The sequence below is a fragment of the Megachile rotundata genome, chromosome 6, assembly GCF_050947335.1.
Source record: "Megachile rotundata isolate GNS110a chromosome 6, iyMegRotu1, whole genome shotgun sequence".
NCBI classification, from domain to species: domain Eukaryota; kingdom Metazoa; phylum Arthropoda; class Insecta; order Hymenoptera; family Megachilidae; genus Megachile; species Megachile rotundata.
The window spans coordinates 11,339,683-11,351,735 of NC_134988.1; positions in this window are offsets into that span (position 1 = coordinate 11,339,683).

Consider the following 12,053-nt stretch of genomic DNA (forward strand, 5'->3'; position numbering starts at 1 on the left):
TCATACTATGGACATATACTGTTATCTGCCATGGAAATTTATATACAAATTTCAGTAGACGAATACAAATAGTGGAAGACATAGTAATGTCCACAGACTACACCTGAACGAGTATGTTCCTGAAATTTTGTACCTCTATCTGTGATATTCACTACAGTTTCTAAGGTCTCTGAATACAGTGATACTTTTCGAGAAACACTTTGCTCGATCGCTTAATCTGCAGCAACATAGTTGCAGAGAGGAGGTCCTTTAATTCGTAGGCAGTATTTCGCGAACGTCTGTTCGCGTAGTCAACCACGGAAGATTAGTGGTATCGGGTGAAAGACTGCGTGGTGAGACGCGATTATATCCCGAGGCCTGTCGTGGACCCTCCTTCGGGGTCCTCCTCGCCTTTCTCTAATAACAGAGGCAGCGAAAGCCAAGCAGTCTTTACGAGCATCTTCCCAGAAGTATAAACGCTGGGTCCATGGTGTGTTGCGAGTGTGCATACCACGGTGTTAATTAACGCGATCGATATCGCGTGATCGTGGTCGCGAGTTGTCGATCGTCGGTGCAGTTCCGATGAAAGGTCCGAGAAAACAATGAGGCGAGAAACATCTGTACAGAAGGGAAGCCGATAATGGGGGTTAACGGAAGAAATTGTGAAAGAAACGACAGCATTGAAAGACACGATTCTGACGTTGAAACTTTGTTACTTCCACGTATCAGCCGGGCAGGAGGAAACCACACAGGATCCCGTTTAAAAGAGAGACTCGGGGCGAGAAACGAAACACTTTGATGATCGCGTGATCGAGTCACGAGGCTGTTTCAGACACGTTGAAAATTCGCTTCTTACCGAGGCATTCAGACATATTTCCCGAGCCAAGGGAGACTAAAAGGGAGAGAGAGCAGGTGGTTGATGAAGATAATACCGCGAGGATGTACCACGATGTCGTGTCCGGGCAAGGATGTTCGAAACAAAGTAATCTGAGGGAGCATCTCTTTGTATCAAGCTTCTATTGATCGATAATTTCGCGCATCATTGTTTGCCGTAATAACCGCTTCCCGATACATTCTGCGCCGCCACCCGGATAAGGGGGCCTTTTTATATTCCGCCGGAAGATCAGACAATGCTTTAATTTCCGCGAACCACGGTCTTCAGATGACTCCTTCGCCCGAAAACTTTTGCCATGACGGAACTAACTAATGACACGGACCCGCAGACATTTTATTGCGTTTTCTGTCGATCATTCTTTACTTTTCGAAACGGTTCTTTCCTTAATTGATACGTATTGCCGATTGTCGTCTTCCTGGGAGGATGTTGCCAATTGCTTTTATTTGTCCAAACTTTGCACAATGTTTGACGCCTTTTATACTTCTTTTACTGGGTATTTTGCTTGCATTCAACGCTCTAATATCTTCGTTACCTTTCTTCACAATTTACCGGGAAGTTCAGTGTCACATGTGCATACACATATGTATGTGTATACGTATGTACAGAAATTCAGTTCAAACTTACTGTGTATCAGTTATTGTGATGTGTGATTTTGTTCATTGACAATCAGACTGAGTATTTTGCTTGCATTTAATGCTCTAATAACTTCGTCACCTTTGTTCACAACTTACCGGGAAGTTCAGTGTCACATGTGCATACACATATGTATGTGTATACGTATGTACAGAAATTCAGTTCAAACTTACTGTGTATCAGTTATTGTGATGTGTGATTTTGTTCATTGACAATCAGACTGAGTATTTTGCTTGCATTTAATGCTCTAATAACTTCGTCACCTTTGTTCACAACTTACCGGGAAGTTCAGTGTCACATGTGCATACACATATGTATGTGTATACGTATGTACAGAAATTCAGTTCAAACTTACTGTGTATCAGTTATTGTGATGTGTGATTTTGTTCATTGACAATCAGACTGAGTATTTTGCTTGCATTTAATGCTCTAATGTCTTCGACACCTTTGTTCACAACTTACCGGGAAGTTCAGTGTCATATGTGCATATACATATGTATACATACATGTACAGAATAACAGTTCAAATTTAGTGTATATCAGTTATTGTGATGTATGATTTTGTTCATTGACAATCAAACCTGATGAAGATTATAATAATTCGAAGGAAACTGCGAGCCAGTCACATTCCTGAAATATTCTTGACAACCTAATCTAACCTAAAACTGACAGTTCAATGAAATAGCTAACTTATAAGTTTCAATCAAAAAATTAATGTCAAAATTGCGGTAAAATTTCCCAGAAAATCTAGCTAGAAGACAAGAAATTTATAAAAACTGAAATTACCCTGACGCCATCATTCGTTACAATCGTCTACAATTCTCCCCTAGAAAACGTAACAAAACAACGATCCAGGATCGCGACGACAGTAACCGTCCCCCTTTCTCGCCTTTTATGACTGAGTAATATACCGTCTTGTCTTCTGTCGTTGTTTATTGCACAATTTATACACCGATAATAAAACAGATCTTTGTCCCTTCCGGCGTTTAGATTCGTTAGTGACGCTTTGCGTACCACGTTCCTAGCCCCGCCATACCGTTCCATCGCAAGTACATATATATATACACGCACTGTATTTAAATGAAACCGCCTGGTTCTTGCGTACAAGCGTAATTAACAATTATCGTCGTCAGCTAGTCCCAAAGATTTACGGTCTTTTCATGCCGCGAGTATATCGCTTAAGGTGATACAGTGTTGCTGCAAAGCGTTGCAAATAAGTTTACAATTTGCACGTTCTAACCGGATCTCACGGTGACGATGTACCGCTAAACGTGACAAGGTGTGTCTTACCAAACGACCAACGAACTTGATATTTCACCCGCATCATCCTCTCCCTGGAAAGATTGCGCCTTGTATATCCCACGTTCGCGACGTGATCCAGTAACAAGGAACTCTTTGCTCTTGTTTGAATCACTGGGCCTTTGAGTTCCGAAAACATCATTAGTTTCCTTGATGTATAATTCCGAGGTTTTTCATTAACATTGTACTGGGATATGCGGATGTGAATTTGCAACATGTGAGATTTAGAGATAGGTTAGAGGAATAGAGGAGCATAGGAGGATGTTGAGAGATAGTGGGATCTAGGAATGTAGAAATAATGAGGTATGGGAATACTTTGATCTACTGATATTGGATTAGAAATAGCTACTATATGTAGAGGTAGTGAAGTGTTAGAATATCCATATGTGACATTCAAGATAGAGGTAATAGATTCTCGAGATATTAAAATGTGAGGACATGCAGAGGTAAAGGTATCCAGAGATAGCATTAAGCTTCAGAGATTAAACAATATAAATATGTAGGAATAGAGAGTTCTACAGATATAAAAATCTAGGAGTAAATAGTTGCATACACATACAGAACATATCTCCATATTTTAATCAAAAAGTAATTACTTAACTTTCACTCTGATCTCCCAAATCTCCACAAAAAATCAAATAAACGACACACGAACAAAATTAATTCTCCATGAAATGTAAAAAGTTTGAAGTAAAGCCAGCTACCAAAACAGGTATCCTTTCTAGCAGGAAAATCAGTAATATCGATATCGCGATAAACGATCTGGCTGGAAACGCCAGTGATTCCAGGAACGTTCGCCGCTTTAAACAGGTGTCAATTATTGGCATCGCTAATGCACTTACCTCGCGTGATTCCATCCGCTGGAAGAGTTGATTTTGTCTGCATCGGGTAACATCGAGACGAGTTTTTGCGGTCGTTTACGGACGTTTTCTCACGGATTTCCGTGGTTCTTCGAGGAATGGAAAACACCGACAGTATGGAGTCACGAATGTATCGGTCAATAGTTGCCAGCCGAGCGGAGACGAGCCAGCCTGTGCCTTCACACCATTTCCGGACAATATTTAACCGCGTTTCCCAACCCGGTAGCCCCCGATCATTAAACGTGCGTATATAGCCTCATAATATTGCAATCCGCGGCCATAATTTACGTCGTTTTATAGTTCAAACTGCAACCTACGGTAGGCAGCGCCGCTCGAGCCTTTAGAACGTGCTATTCCCGTTCAACTTGTACTGGGTGATCATAAAGTTCGCCGACTATTCCCCTTAGGTGCCACGGCCAAACCTGCGATACCTAACTCTCTTAGATACACTGTTTCATTACTCGAGACGTTTGCGTTTGGTTACTGTGTTGCTCTTTAGTTTCGCTTTATCTGTTTCTTTACATATTTGGAGATTTGGAGATGGGGAGATTTGGAGATTTGGAGATTTGGAGATTTGGGGATTCGGAGATTTGGAGATTTCAAGATTTGGAGATTTGGGGGTTTGGAGATTTGGGGATTCGGAGATTTCAAGATTTGGGGGTTTGGAGATTTGGAGATTTGGGGGTTTGGGGGTTTGAAGATTTGGAGATTTGGAGATTTGGGGATTCGGAGATTTGGAGATCTGGGGGTTTGGAGATTTGGAGATTTGGAGATTTGGAGATTTGGGCATTTGGAGATTTGGGGATTTGGAGATTTGGAGATTTGGAGATTTGGAAATTTAGAATTTTGGGAATCGGATGCGGCAGATATCTGAGAGTTGGGACCTTGAGAGTTTGGGAATTTGGGGATTTGAGAACTTGAGGGTTCAGGAGCTTGAAGATTTGGAATCTTAAGAATTTGGGAGTTTGAGAATTTGGGATCTCAAGAATTTGAAGCTTGAGAATTTGGGATATTGGGGATTCGGGGATTTGAGGATTTGGGTCCTTGAGAATTTAGGAGTTTGAGAATTTGGGATCTCAAGAATTTGAAACTTGAGAATTTGGGATCTTGGGGATTCGGGGATTTGAAGATTTGGATCCTTGAGGATTTGGGAGTTTGAGGATATGGAAGCTTGAGGATTTGAGAGTTTGAGGATTTGGGAGCTTGAGGATCTTGAAGATTGAGGATTTGGGAACTTGAGAATCTTGAAGTTTGAGGATTTAAAGGCTTGATTTGTGAACTTGATAGTATGGAAACTTGTAGATTCGAGAATTTGAAAGTTTAATATTTGGACGATGCAGTTATTTAAACACTTAATGATTTAACCACTTGGTGATTTGGGAGCATGGAGATTTGGGTATTTGAAGATTTGAGAAGCCAGCGATTTTCATAAAAATTTCAAAGTTTAAGATTTGACTACCATAGAATTCAAACATTTAAGAACCAGAAAAATTGTAAATATTTAAGCACTTAGAAACTTAAACATATTTCAGCATCGAAAACATAGAAACCTGTGATGTTCAAACAATACAGATATCTTAACTCGCCGAGTGTTAAAAAAGAACAACCGAACAGAAACCACAGCCTTTGAAGTACAACAGTATTCACAAGAGCATCGAAAAGCGTGTGTCCGTAGCACGTCAATTGAGATATACTGTTTTATAGAGAATGATCCAAACACAGAATGGCCGATGGTCTTTTATGAAGTTACCACGAAGGCGCAGTCGTTCAAAGAACAGTTTGCTGCGAGTGTCGGATATCGTGGCGGTATCCTTCTGCGAGAGTAAGCTATTACTGAAATTACTGACGATCCGGCGCTCACAAATCAAAATTCACCATTCACTTCGACGGGCATTCTACATTGTTACGATTTATTGCCGGCTAAACGCCGCGATTCCGCCAAAGAAACGCGACGGCTTCCCTTTTGCTCTCGATTCAAGGGCGACCGTTAGCGGACTTCAGCAAGGCAAACAAGTGTGAAGGTAATCGAAGAAAGGAATGATAATTAGCGCGGAGCTCGTGAAATCCTTCTTCCTTTTTCCCAAAAGGAACAGCTTACAAGATTTGCTCTCAACAGATGTCGAATTGTGATGCGAAGTAACACTGGATTTGCGTGTAATTTCGAGGAGTTTCATTGTGGAGGCGCAGAAACGCATTCACGAAGATGAAGTTGTAGCTTTTGTGAGGTGCAGAGATAAACGTATTATTCGTCATTCCTTTTATTGTCGGAAAGAAATCGTTCCTTTTTCAGACCGCTTCGTGTTCTTTTGTCTCGTTCTTATTCTGCAACTTATTTCTTCAAGTGTTAGCACAACGATTACTTCAATTTTCTTTTATTGTGCTCTCATTATCGATAATCACTTGCTGAGTTCGTTCTTCGACGTATAATGGGTGAAGAAATCACTCGTTAGGTTTAGGTTATGGCAGACTTTTAGGTTAGGTTCCAGACTTTTTATTGGAACATTTCTTAGGACACACACTTACAAGATGTTGTTAGATTTATACTTCAAAAAATTGTGCTGGTGAATTGGAGACAAGAATTGTAATTCAACTTGTAACTAATACAACCATCATTTTGTCACATCTAAAATATGGCGGAGATTGAAATTCTCGTACTCCAAGGAATTATACAAGAAACAAAAATGTGGTATTATAAATGAAGTCCAGTTCCGAGTTTTGAAAAAAAATGAAAAAATGTGAGAACAGTCCTCTATAACCAATTACGAATAACAAACATTCCTCAATTGATTACCTGCCGAAGGTACAACGCAGTCTATAAATTAAGAAGAATCTAATTTATATTGGCAAGTGTGTAATTTACATGATCCTCCAATACTTTCAATTTTAAACATAAACCTCGTGGCAATAAAGAACAGAAAAATTGATACAATGTTATAAATCGTGAAGCACAAGAGGTTCGATAAATATTTCAACATCGAAACGATCTATTACACCGTGAAGCTTGTAATACACTGTTAAAAACTCAATCTGAGCTTAACACGTTCTTGCGTGTGTATCGGAACCAAACGAAAACGTCGTAATTTTGCTTTCGACTCCGTTTTATCGGATGTATCGCGCTACGAAGATTGGGGGTCCGGTCGAAGCAAAGCGGCTGACCTAATTTACATACATATAAAGCGCATTCGATGTGTTTTAGGGGCCGTAAATCGACGCAGCTACGGGAATCGTTAAACCCTTCCTTGCCGCAACACCCCAGCAATGCGTGCACGACACACACACGGACGTGCGGATGCATATAACACAGATACCGAGCTGGATACTTTGTCTTCTTCGGGTCGTTTCGTGAATTTTCGCATTGTCGGTTTATATGCTGCAAATTTATGTATTTGTTGGTTGGGAATTTTGGGATTTTGCAGATTTCGTGGGTTAGAATTTGTGGGGATTTAGGTTCGGTCATTTGGACATTTAGAAATTAGGAATTTGGGGATATGGGAATTTGGGAATATGGGAATTTGATGATACGAAAATTTGGGAGTGTGGCAACTTGGGGGTGTAGGAATTTGGGGACGTTGGAATTTGGTAATTTAGAAATTTGGAGAGTAGGGATGCGGGGATAAGAACTTGGGGGTATGGAAAATTGGGAATACAGCAATTTGGGGATGTGAGAATTTGAGGATATTGGATTTTGGGAATATAGCAATTTGAGGATGTGAGAATTTGGAGATGTGGAAATTTGGGGATGTGGGAAATTGGGGATGTGGGAATTTGGGGATGTGGGAATTTGGAGATGTGGAAAATTGGGAATGTGAGAAATTGAGAATGTGGGAAACTGGGAATGTTGGAAATTGGGGGCGTAGGAATTTGGGAACGTGGGAAATTGGGAATGCGGGAAATCAGGAATGTGGGAAACTGGGAATGTTGGAAATTGGGGGCGTAGGAATTTGGGAATGTGGGAAATTGGGAATGTTGGAAATTGGGGGCGTAGGAATTTGGGAACGTGGGAAATTGGGAATGCGGGAAATCGAGAATGTGGGAAATTGGGAATGTGGGAAATTTGGAACGTGGGAAATTGGGAATGTGGGGAATTGTGAATGTGGGGAATTGGGAATGTGGGAAATTGGAGATATGGTTATTTGGGGGCATAGGAATTTGGGAGCGTAGGAATTTGGGAACGTAAGAATTTGGAAATATCGGAATTTAGGAATACAGAAACTTGAAGACATTGGAATTTGCTAATTTACAAATTTGAAAATACAAAAATTAAAGAATATAAGAATTTGCGAACCACATCTCAATGACTAAATCAGCGGCCCAAAGAATTCAAAGCCGCGATACGCCAAACTACCCTCCAGCCTCGCATTTAACCAAACGTTTCTTTGTACGCAAAAGGCGATAAAACAAGACAGCACAAAAGAAGAATCTCCCACCCGAGGACCATAAAACGTCCACAAGCAGAAGTCTGAAGAAGTAACCTCCTCTCTGCCAAATCTCTCCCTATATGTTGCAGTCGCGATTTTTCTAATTATAGGTAATTAATTTTTACGAGTGCACCGTAAAGCATCGCAGACAGGTGTTTCCCGAGGGCGAATAAAGGGACGCGGATACGCGTAGCGGTTCCTTGGCAGTTCGCAGGAAGGTTTTGGATACCGGAGGTCGTTTTCGGTAGTGGTAACAATGATTGTAGCGTCGGTGTCGGTGGTGGTGCCGATAAAGTTAAAGCCACTGGCGAACGATGCAGGGGCCGCGTAATGACAACGCAGCGCGTCGTAAACGCGTTTATGTCCAGAGTTGCATTATAGTAATATCTGCCAGCACCCAACGGATGTTCACTGCCTCCTCGACGTTACCATGGTCGACCGTTTCGCTAGTGACCCCTGTTTTCTTTCCCTCTGACGTCTATTTCTCACCATTACTCTGTCACTAGCAGAGACTTCGATGACCAAACGCTGCGTCACTCTACGTCTTCTTCCTTCTTTCCGCATTCTGCAATTTTTTAATATTGGAATTCTCGAGTTTTTGTTAGGTTGCAATTTTGGAATGTGGGAACTCTTATGTCTTGCAGTTTTGGAATCGTAAAATTTTGGAATTTCAGAATTTTAAGATTATGGGATTTTTCATATTAGAATTATGGTGTGTCGAAATTTTAGAATTTTGAAATCTTGACATTCCTTAAAATTGGAGTTTTCGAAGATTGGAATTGTCGAATTTTGGAATTGCGAAAGTGGAAAGTTGGAATTTTGGAATTGTCAAATTATGGAATTTGGAATTTCGGAATTTGAAGAATAGAAAATTGGAAGTATGGAATTGTCGAATTATGGAATTTTTGAATTTTGGAACTGCGGTAGCTGAACGTCGGAAGTTTGGAATTACCAAGTCGTGAAATTGCGGAATTGTGAAATTTTTGAATTGTGGAATTTTAAAGTTTTGGAATTTTGGAATTTTGGAATTTTGGCATTATGGAATTGTGGAATTGTGGAATTGTGAAATTGTGGAAGTTGCAAGTTTGGAATTGTCGAATTACGGAATTGTGGAATTTTTGAATTGTTGAAGTTAGAAGTTGAAAATTTGGAATTGTCGAATTGTGGAATTGTGAAATTATGAAATCGTGGAATTTTTGCATTGTGGAAATGTGGAATTGTGGAATTCCAGGACATTGAGATCTAGGTACTTTTGGACTTTGTTATTTTTAAGTCATAAGGCCTTTTGAATTATAAACCTTAAAAGCATGTAACTCTCAAAACACTTTGAACCTCTAATCTCCCAAAAATAATTTAATATTAAAACTACGCTAACGATTGTATCTTTCGATCGTACCTCTTATCAATGATATATGAGCTTATGCAAATTACAAAAGGTATTTAAGTAGTAAAAATGAACAATGCATTAATTTCTTGCACAGGTAGTAAGAATTTCTAGGGAAACCATAACGGCAAACCTAATTATTTCAAGCACAGTACTTAGCCTTGGATGGTCATGAATTTTTTAACTGTTGCACTTTGTTACACGTAGCTACTTTCAGATTATCCGGCACAGTAATTATTTAGAGCTTCGATATTCTCATTTACAACGACGATAAAAAAAGGAACGTCGCAGTTAAGTATCAATTTGCCGTGGAATCTGTATTAAAAAGCGTATCACGTGAATTTATACGTTCATAAAGGGTTGCACTTTTTATTCGTGAGCGTTCCTCGAGGAAGGGTTACGTTGATATCGATCAGCTTACAAGGTGCTTCGAATTACGACTCAATTAAGGTCGCGCAAGGTGCAGAATCCTTGGAATATCCGGAAGGAACAGGTATCAGACGTGCACCTGCTAACTGAAATCTAATTCATTGTCTTCTTTATAATGTAATAATTACGACCGTTAAATATCCCATATTTATTATCTTATTAGTCGTAAATTAATGCTCGTGTCCCATATACTCTATTAAGTTTCAATTAATAAACCAGAGAGAAGACTTTGAAATCGATATGATATAACTCGGAGATGTTCGTTACTAACCGGTAAAATATTAATCGATCTTAAGCTGTAATGATTGCAAAATTAAATAATCAATTTTTCGGAAAACATAGGTACAGTCTTGCTCTAGTGAATTAGTAATGGAAGTTAATGCAGTTTGCAATTTAGTTAGTTTTATTAATTCATTTTTTATAATGCATCATTCAATGCATGTCTGATGCATGTCCAATAATAAAGGCAATTTATTATATTTTTAGGTTGAGGTGAAGATACCATGTCAGATTATGATTACAAATATACATCATACAAATACATAGAATAAATCAATAAATTACATGTAGATTATTATACATTCTTAACAAAAGCAGTCTCGACACTTTGGTACAAGTCACCCAGATTTAAAAAATTGCTCAAAAATATGAATAAAAACTTATCGACTGAACTACTATGTATTACATAATTTATGTGAAAACTAAACATAACCAATATAAAATGTAATCTTATATTTTGCTACTTCACCCAAAGTCAGAAAACGAATCTCTCCCGATTTATCTTCAAGAATTTCAATCATTGACTACCGTTCAATAGAATTGAAAATCCAATAGCTTGATAAGAATATAAAGTTTAAACTTAGATTTTATAAACGAAAATCGAGTCGTAGAGATATCCGGTGCACGTAAGTTCCGGAATATCGAAAGGGAACGATAAAGATTAACTCTTCAAGCTGCGTCGCGAGCTGGTGTAATCAGCAAGGCGGGCATAACGGAGCGGAGTTATCAAATTGATCAAGCCAAAATAATCTGTGCGAACGACCAGGCCGGTTATGCGCCATAAACGCAGTGTATGAGCAATACCGCGTGCCACCTAACCATGTATAGAGCTAGGTACAAAGCAACGTCCACGAGCTCGGTGTTCACGGGATCGCCAACACAGGCGCGGAGAACATAACATAACCTGGTGTCACGCGCAGGACTTTACAACTCTGCCATCTCGTCGTTGCCCCTCGCTCGCGTTTGCCCCTCCACGCCCTTACGTTCTTCCCTTCCGAATACTCCCTTCTCGTCTACACCCTACTAACATCGCTTCTAAGTGCGCACCAGATTTGCGAGTCTACCTTAAACGACGTGATTTGCCGCTATCCAGATTCCCCTGACATTCTCAACCACTTTAGTTTCTTTTTATTTTAAAATCTTTTGAGAATTTCGGGACCTGAATTTTGGGATTCGCGAAGAGGTAGGAAATTTAGATTTTGAAATTTATGGGAATTTGGGAACTGATGTGGTACATTTGGAAATTAGGGAGTTGAGGGATGTGACGTGGACGCTTGGAAATTGAGGGATGCGAACATTTGGAAATTGGGAAACTGAGAGATGGAAATGATGGAAATTTGGAATTGGAAGGACTTGTTAAATTTGAGAATTGAGGATTGAGGAAATTTGGGAACTTGAGAATTGGAGATGAAAACTTAGAGAACATATAAGAGAACTTGAGGACCGTGAATATTTATAAATATGCATCTGAGCATTCGATATTAAAAACCTGTATATGAAAGTATCTATAGATCACAGGATATGCATCGCAATCAAGAATTAAATTTCGAAAATTTTCAATTATAATCCCCCATAAAATCTCCTTAAAAGCATCTCATAAAATTTGTTCACAAAGTTGCGAAGAAATTAATATTCCGTCTGATAATTCGCGTAATTTACTCGGAGATCATCGGTATCAGAAAACAGGCTCATCAATATCAAAATCACCGTAATTAATCGATACACGAAGCGGGCAGCACCTGGTTCTTGAAATCCAATCCTGGCACCCCTCGATAATAATTACTCAATATATCAACCGGTGTGCTACTTCGGCGAGTCCCAAAAACTGTACTCAGTCCTGTAAATTATCCGTGGAACGCGATCCGCTAATTTGCCAT